Source organism: Rhinolophus sinicus, linkage group LG02, assembly GCF_036562045.2.
Source record: "Rhinolophus sinicus isolate RSC01 linkage group LG02, ASM3656204v1, whole genome shotgun sequence".
NCBI classification, from domain to species: domain Eukaryota; kingdom Metazoa; phylum Chordata; class Mammalia; order Chiroptera; family Rhinolophidae; genus Rhinolophus; species Rhinolophus sinicus.
In genome coordinates this window covers 192,261,115-192,268,946 of record NC_133752.1, presented here as the reverse complement: position 1 = coordinate 192,268,946, position 7,832 = coordinate 192,261,115, and the positions used below count along the sequence as shown (strand labels likewise).

Here is a 7,832-nt window from a genome sequence, read left to right as displayed (position 1 = left end):
GAGCCAGGAAGCGCCTTCGCCCGATGTCCCGCCCCCGGCCCATCCCAGCGCCTCGGCTACCGGGCGGGCGGGGCGGCCTGGCCAGGCTGGGGGCTTCCGGCTCGGGCCCGCCGCCCGCCACCCAGGCGGCTCTGTGCCGGCGGGGGGCCGCCACGTCCCGCACCTCTGATGCCCGGAGTCCGGGCTCTGCCTCCCTCCTCGGAACCCGGAGTCCTCCCGCACGTGACCTTGGGCAAGCCATTGGGCCCCTGTCTCTGCCTCAGTTCCCTCATCTGTACACAGTGCTAATAATACCGGTGCCACCGTGAAGTGGGGTCCTGTATGCCAGTGCTGGAGTGAACCTAGCAGGTTGGAAGCACCCCATACATGGTGACCCACTGCTATTGTCATCATCCTACTGGGGTTTGAACACCTCCTTGGGTGGGGTGGGGTGGGGTGAGGAGAAGAGAGGGAGACTGATTTCCCGCAGCCCCATCTTTATTTGAATAGCCACCTTTTCCTGACCTGACATGACCTGTTGGGGGGGAACAGTGGTACCCAGACTCAGGTTTGGGGTAAGGTTGACTTCACTAATGTCTGTCTCTCTCTTCCTAGTATTACAAGATGTAAAACAGGAGCACAGGCCAGGAGAGACTCCAGGGAGTAGGGGGTGTTGGCCTGAAAGCTGGGAAGCAGGAAGGGTGAAGGGTGGAGCGCCACAGGTAAGCAGACATCCTCCCAGTGTCGTGTGGCCTGAGCAGGTCAGCCACCCTATGTGGGCCTTGGTTTCTGCATCTGTAGGAGTGGCCCGCATGAGCCAAGGGGTCTTACCACACCCCCCTTTCCCTTCTCCCATGAAGGACTTTTATGTCTCCCTAAACTGCTAGCCTGCTCCCACCCCACGCCCCTACTCGTGACCCTCCGTGGGCCCCTCGCCATGATTTCCAGGGCAAGGCAGTCCTTTGAGACTCAAAATGTGACCCAAGGAGGAGCAGCACGTGCATCGCCTGCTGGGAACGAGGAAACCCGGGCCCCCCCACGCAGACCCACTGAACACGAATCTGTGTTTAAACAAGATCCCTGGGTGATTCGTGTGCACCGGAAGCTTGAGAGGCACTGATCTAAGTAACACTACAAGAGAGGTACTGTTGTTATTCTCAGTTTGGGATTCTCTGATTCCATTTCACTGTGGATTGTCATGGGAGGTAATGAGCTCTCTGGCATGAGAGGTGGGTGAACAGGGGGTGGGTGCCCATTTGTCAGGGATACTGCAATGGGTGGGGCCTCCTGCCCTGACACGGAGGTTGGGATAACAATAGCCATCAAGCAGTGAGCATCTACTGGGTACTGGGCATGGGTCAGACACGTTAGTCAGGTTCTCTCCATTCAGCCTCAACAGGCACCCTCCAAGCAGGCTGTAAATCCTCCCTTTGCAGGTGATGGCGATGGAGGCCCAGGGCGGTGAGGTGCGTGGTCCAAGTCCCCTGGGAGGAGAAGCCAGGTACTCATCCTGAGGCTGTGACAGGTTCTGAATGAGCTGCTCTGTTCCCTGTTCTCACCCCCCTCCTGCCCAGATGCCTCCCCTCCAGCTGGTGCCCAGAGAAGGCGGTGGCTATTTAAATACCTCAGGTGTGGCTACAGTTCTCTCTGCCCAACCAGCTGGCATCTCCTTCTCAGCACCCACCTCCTCCCCAAGCCAGGGAAAAGCACGTGCATTTGCCATTTGGTGAAACATCTGTCCTCCTGAGAAACAACTCCAACTGCCAGGGGCAGGGGGCTGGAACAAGGCTAGAATCCTGCTCTTCCCTCTATTTCTCAAGGGGGGCCCCAGAGGAACTGCCCAAGGCCAGGGGAGGTCTGAGGAATGACCCCCATGGTGGTGGAGGGGAAAGAACTCAAGCTGGGTGGCCCCAGGGCCAAGATCTTGTCATGGCCACAGTGGTCTTGAGCCTGCCATGTCCCGTTTCTGGGGCTCAGTTTTCCCATCTGTTAATGGGGATAATGAAGATGGAAGTATTGCTGACTGGTTACTTGGCCCTCCTTGTATCTTGTATCTGGCCCTCCTTCATAGTCTTCCCTATGAAACTGATACTTCCTCTGTCTTAAGACAGGAGCTCATCTCTCCCACTTTACATATGAGGAAACTGAAGCCCAAATTTGTCTCTTTCTCCCCCAGGTCACATAGACTTCCTCTCCTCAAAGTTCTACCACTCTAGCCTTAGTAATCAGCACTGCCTTTTTCATACCTACCTCATCTTCAAGGTGGAGCATTTTTCAAACACTTCCTCTGGAGAAGAGGGAAAATCCTCATTTAAAACCCCTGGCTCTGGCCCATGCCAGCACGCTGGCATCTGCACCATCAGAAATTATGTGTCCCTCTTGCCACGGGGTTCAAGGCAAGTCCCTCACCCCTCCATGCCTCACTTTCCTGACACCCAAAATGTGTCTGCTGTAGGAATGCGATTGACAGGAAGCCGAGGGGGAAATTTCCTTCAGTTCAAAGAATTGTTTTTATCTTGTTAACAAAGCAAAATGTATGGTTGAAGTCAGATTTATGGGAAAGAGAATGGTGGACTTACTCAACTATAGAAAAGAAAAGTTATATATAATCTTCTTCCCTTCCTGGTCCTAGCCCTTTGGTATATTTCACCACTGTATTGAATATCCTGCCAACTGCCTCCAATTCTGTGTGAAGGAAAATGTGGATACAAAGTGAAAAATCAGCCCAAGGACATTCCACTACTTAATCGGAAGCCTCTCACTGGAAGGCCCTGGAAGGAAGGAGGGGCTATGGGTCCAGGCTCCTGGAGCTCCCTTCGGATCCCTGAAGGCCGCTTTACTTCCCTCTGGCCTAGGCGAGTAGACGCTCCCCAGTGGAAGGAATGAAATCTTCCCAGGCAACCCCAGTCTGGCCTGGGAGGCGCAGACGAGTCTATTCCCTAATCCAGTCAGGGTGGGCTGTGGACAGCCTTTCTCTTCCTGCGGTTCTGCCCCAGCTGTTCCCTAAGCTCTCTCTGGGCTCAACATATTTGAGCGGCATGGTTACTGTGGACTCCATTTTTACAGAGCGAGAAAACAAGGTTTCAAAACCTCTTCTCCACTTTCAGTTCCAAGCATATTTATTGAAGACCAGATGTGTGCCGGGCGCCCTGCAGGTTGAAGTTGGACGAAGCCTGGAGAAGCCCTTGGGCGCACTGTGGGAGGCGAGTGCCTGTGCAGAGCAGAGTCTTACCCTGGGCTGTGGGGAGCCGCTAGGGAGGATTGCAGTTAGGATGACTTCAGAGATTGCCCTCGCGGGTTTTGAAGGACGAGTAGGAGCTCCTCTCAAGGACAAAACCTTGGGGAAGAGGCGAGTCCCAAGTAGAAGGAACCACATGCGCAACAGCGCAGAGATGTGAAACGACCCGCTCTCCCAGCGCATGTAATTTGTACCGCTCTTTAAAAGAGGCCAACGACCAGGGGGGAAAGGAGGGTGGGGTGGAGAAAGAGAGATAAACGTCAAGGTTAGACAGATCTTTGTTGGAGTTCTAGCTCCACTACCAGCGAGCTGTCCGAATTTAGGCAATTTATTCCTTCTCTCTAAATCATAGCGTTCTCATCGGTGATCTGGGTATAAACCAAGTAGTACTGACTCGATAGGGCAGTTATTAGGGTCAAAGTTAGCTAGGTAGGTATCTAAACGCTTTGTAAGGAGCACACCACACGACAAATGCCAGTCCCGTGCTCCTTTTTACAGGACACTGAGGCCCAAGGAGGGCCCCGAAGGAGGCAAAGCAGAGCCGGGAGAAGACACGGAAATTCTGTGTCCTCGGAAGGCCATTACTCCCTCGCCGGTTTATTCCCGGAGAAGTGTAAAAAATACAATTAAAAATAACATCGCAACCGGAGGAAGCCTTCCAGGGCGCTGGAAGTGTTCTGTATCTTGATCTGAGAGATGGTTACACGGATTTTATACACACGTAAAAATCATCGAGCGGTATGTACTCTTAAGATGTATGTATTAAGTTACACCTTAATTAAAAGTAAAAGAAAAAATAACAACCCTTGCCGCGACGCCCCTTCCTTCACCGCTGGCGACAGGTGTCTCTCTGACTCCAAACGCTACTCTCGGTGCGCGGCGCAGGCCCGGCGCCCAGCGCCCTGAGCGTGGAGTCGTGCGCCGCGCTCCACGGCCCCACCGAGGTTCCCAAGGCAACCGCAAGCCGCTCGCCGTGTCTCCCGAGTGATGAGGCGCCAGCGAAGACGCGGAGCCCGGATTCATGAACCGGAGCCACGCAGCAAGGCTGGAGAGAGACCGCGGCTGGCCAAATGCGGAGGGGAGCGACTCGGCGTCCCTCGTCCTTGCGCGGACAATACGAGAGCATCCAGCGGTCACCACTCCCCAGCCCCGGCTGTGGCCACAAACTGCTGCTTGAATACACCCCTTGGGGGTTCACTCTCAGCTTTCCAGGTGGAGAGATGGAGGGTTTGGCTGCCAACATCACAGGATGAATCAGGGGTAAAGCCAAGTCTGCACCTGATGGCCTTTCCAGCGTGTTCAGCGCAGCCAAGAGGAAGGCACGTAGGGCTGGGAGCTGGAGCCTCCTTGGGCTCTGGTTCCACCTTTGCTAGTAACTTTCTGTGTGGTCTTCAAATCCCCTCTCCTGTCTGGGTCTCAGAGATGGAGACACCACTCAGTGTAGCTGTTACCAAAGTATACAACATCACGAATGTAAAAGTGGCTTATAAACTGCTTTGCACCTGTCAAGACCATCACCGTTGCCACCCTGTTGCTTTCTTGCCCTCAGCAGCACCCCAGCCTCAACTGCAGCACCTTTGCCAACCAGCTGCATAGTGAACCTGGGGCTCAGAACTCTCCAAGCGCAGAGGTTTCCAGTCTGCAGGCAAGAGTTCCCTCCCCTCACTTACCAGTTCCCAAAGCAGGTTTCCTGGGTACCAGGGATTCTTTGGTCCCCAGAACACCCACTTAGAGGGGTTCACAGAGACATCACCATCCACCCACCCTCCTGCACACCCCTTCCTAATCTCCCAGCCTTTGGCTGCACTGTAGAAGTTCCCCACTACGTAAGGATGTCTGGAGGTCCCAAGATAAGCATGGCCCCTGGACCGAGCCCATGGGTAATACCACTTAATGCCCTTGAACGCCACATGCTGGGCATGTTTGGATATTTGTGTGTTCACGTGCTGTCAGGCTGTGTATGCATTTGTGTGTGTGTGTGTGTGTGTGTATACTTGAGACACATATTTGTATACGTGTATGTAAATGTGTGTATTTATGGCTGTGTGTTATGTACTTGCAGGTGTGTGTTGTGTATTTGTGGCATATGTTTACCCGAGCATCTATTTGTCTTTGATGGTGTATATGCAGATCTAGGTGGCCATTTGTGGGTTTGTACGTGTGGTGTCCACAGTTGATGTGTAAGACGGTGAGGTCTGATTGTGCATATGTGGGAGTGTGCTGTGGATCATGGCTGCCATGTTCTTTTCTCCCCCATCTCCCCTCATCTGGATGACCTTCTTCCCCCAGCTGAGGGCTGGTGGCTGAGGCCACAGGGATGCTCAGTCTAGCTCCTGCCTCCTCTGCAGACCTGTGGCTGCCCAGGTCGTTGGCCCATGTGGGTACCAGGAGCAAGGGCGGACGGGTGAACCTGGGGCCAGAGTATGGGTGCCAACCTCCTCCCCTCCCCACAGCAGGAGCAGCAGCGGGAAAGGTTGGCGGAGGGGGGCTATTTTGGGAGCGTCTCCTTAGCAACAGCTGCCACAGGCCGTCTGTGGCGGTTTTTCTATAGGTGCTAAAATATTCCACCCTGGTGACTACTGAGTAGTGGGGGGTGGGCGAGGGTGGGAGCAGAGGGTGGGAGAGACCCCTACAGTCCTCCATCCCCAGGGCACAGCGGCCTGGCATGGGTCCTGGACTTCTGGGCGCCGAAAGCCCCTTTCCTCACCTCTGGTCCTCACCCCTCAGGGCTCAGACTTTAGAATTCTGAGACAGGCCAGCTGTGTCCTGGTCTGATTTCTAATCTAAGCAACTGTGTTGCCTCAGTTTGTCTCATCTGTAGAATGGGCTGGAGGACTTTAAGGAACTCTCTAGGCCAAAAACCTCTAAACTCTGTGACTCCCGCATTTTGAAGGGGCCCTTTCCCTTCTCTCCCCAGCTGTCCCACTTGCCTGGCTCAAGTGCCCCTCCTCTTCAGTCCTCCCAGCCCTCTGTACATCCTCTCAGGGCCCCTTCGGGACCAGAGAGGCCTAACTAGGCTCTTAGAGTGAGCCTGTTATGAAATGCTCTGCTGGCCTGAAATGACCTTTCCCCAGAAGCTAGGAGCCGGCTCAGATCCTGGCTCAGACAGGTTCTTACTTCCTGAGTGACCCTGAGCAAGCCACATCTTCTCTCCATGTCTCAGTTCAGTTTCCTCATCTGTGAACTAGGGATACTCCTAGTCTCTACCTCATAGGACTGTGAGGATCAAGTAAGGAGGCATTGGAAGCTCTGGCCAAACAGACAAGCGTTTAACCATCACTCCCCATCAAACTTCAGAGCAAGTCTCACCCTTCCAGAGAATTGTCCTTGGCCGCCCAGGCCACACATAACAATAGGACCTGTGCCTCAGTTTCCCCATCAGGACCCAGTACCTCTGTCATGGAGTTCTGGTAAGGATTAAAGGAAACAAATCCTAGGCTAATGATGTGCACTCAAAGGGTACTTAGTCCCCTCACTCCATCCAGGGGGTGCTTCTGTGTTAGATGATCTTCTGAGGTCCAGAGAGGACAAGCAACTTGCCCAGGGTCCCCAGAGTTCTGACAACCAAGCCTCCCCTCCCCCGCCCCAAAGCCTCTGCACACCTGTTTCACATCGCTCTCCCACCTCCCCACCCCTGCCTTACTAGCAGCTCCTCAAGCATGGGATGGACAATGGTGAATTCCTCTTTCAGACTTTACTCATCCTCAGAACAGTCCTTTAAAATGGGTATTATCTTCCTCACTTTATATATGAGGAAACTGAGGCCAGAGAGAAGAGGTGAGCCGCCTAGAGTCACACAAGGACTGGATGGTGGAAAAGGGACTCTTTCCTGGGGCCCATGAACTTCTCCCTGCCTGGAGCTGCCCTTTCTGCCTCTCCCCACTTCCTCCCAGTCGACCCTCGGCCTCCATAGGACTCTCCTTACAGGAGATGAGCAATGGGGGCCCCAGGCTTCAGCCCCAGGCCTAGCAAGGTGACCATCACCAGATGTTTCCTCTCCACCAGGCCTCCCCCTTCCCTCTCCCAGAAAGCACAGCCCTCCAGTCCCCACCCCTTCCTTAAATGTGTGCCCAGTGACCTAGCATCAGGTCTGATCCCACAGCAACAGATGTTCTGGGTCTACAGACATCCCTGTCTCCATCTCCATACTCCTTCCTGTCCCTCCTCTTTCCCCTGCACCCCACACTCCAGGGCTGCCACTAGGCCAGGCCTCTGGCCAAGTGAAGGAGACCGTAAGTCATTTGCCTCACCTGCGGCCTTCCACTTTCAATCTATGGAAAGGTGTGATAGGTTCCAAGCACACATCTGCCGCTGAGCCAGCATTCAGATGGCTCGAATTCCCCCATCCATTCACACACCAAGATTCATGCAACTGAACTTCAGTCCTTGTTGCCTGCCTGCAAGGGCACAGCCACGCAATGAGGGAGACAGGCATGGGATGGGACATGCACTATGGATATCTGCACAGTGGTGAAGGGAGGACTACGAAGGCATGGTCACGTTTACTGAGCACCTACTACCGTGTTTCCCCCAAAATAAGACCTAGCCGGACCATCAACTCTAATGCATCTTTTGGAGCAAAAATTAACATAAGGCCCAGTCTTATTTTACTATA

At 54.0% G+C, this 7,832-nt stretch overlaps 2 long non-coding RNA genes across 2 annotated transcripts; both read left to right on the top strand.

Annotated features, from left to right (window-relative positions):
• Positions 1 to 216: 216 nt before the first annotated feature.
• LOC141570176 (uncharacterized) lies at positions 217 to 978 on the top strand. The gene is made up of 3 exons (XR_012494129.1): positions 217 to 348; positions 595 to 701; positions 840 to 978. It is a non-coding gene; the product is annotated as an uncharacterized LOC141570176 (long non-coding RNA).
• Positions 979 to 1,014: 36 nt separating this feature from the next.
• On the top strand, positions 1,015 to 2,715 carry LOC109448790 (uncharacterized). Its single transcript, XR_002137598.2, has 3 exons — positions 1,015 to 1,121; positions 1,416 to 1,480; positions 2,612 to 2,715. It is a non-coding gene; the product is annotated as an uncharacterized LOC109448790 (long non-coding RNA).
• Positions 2,716 to 7,832: the final 5,117 nt, after the last annotated feature.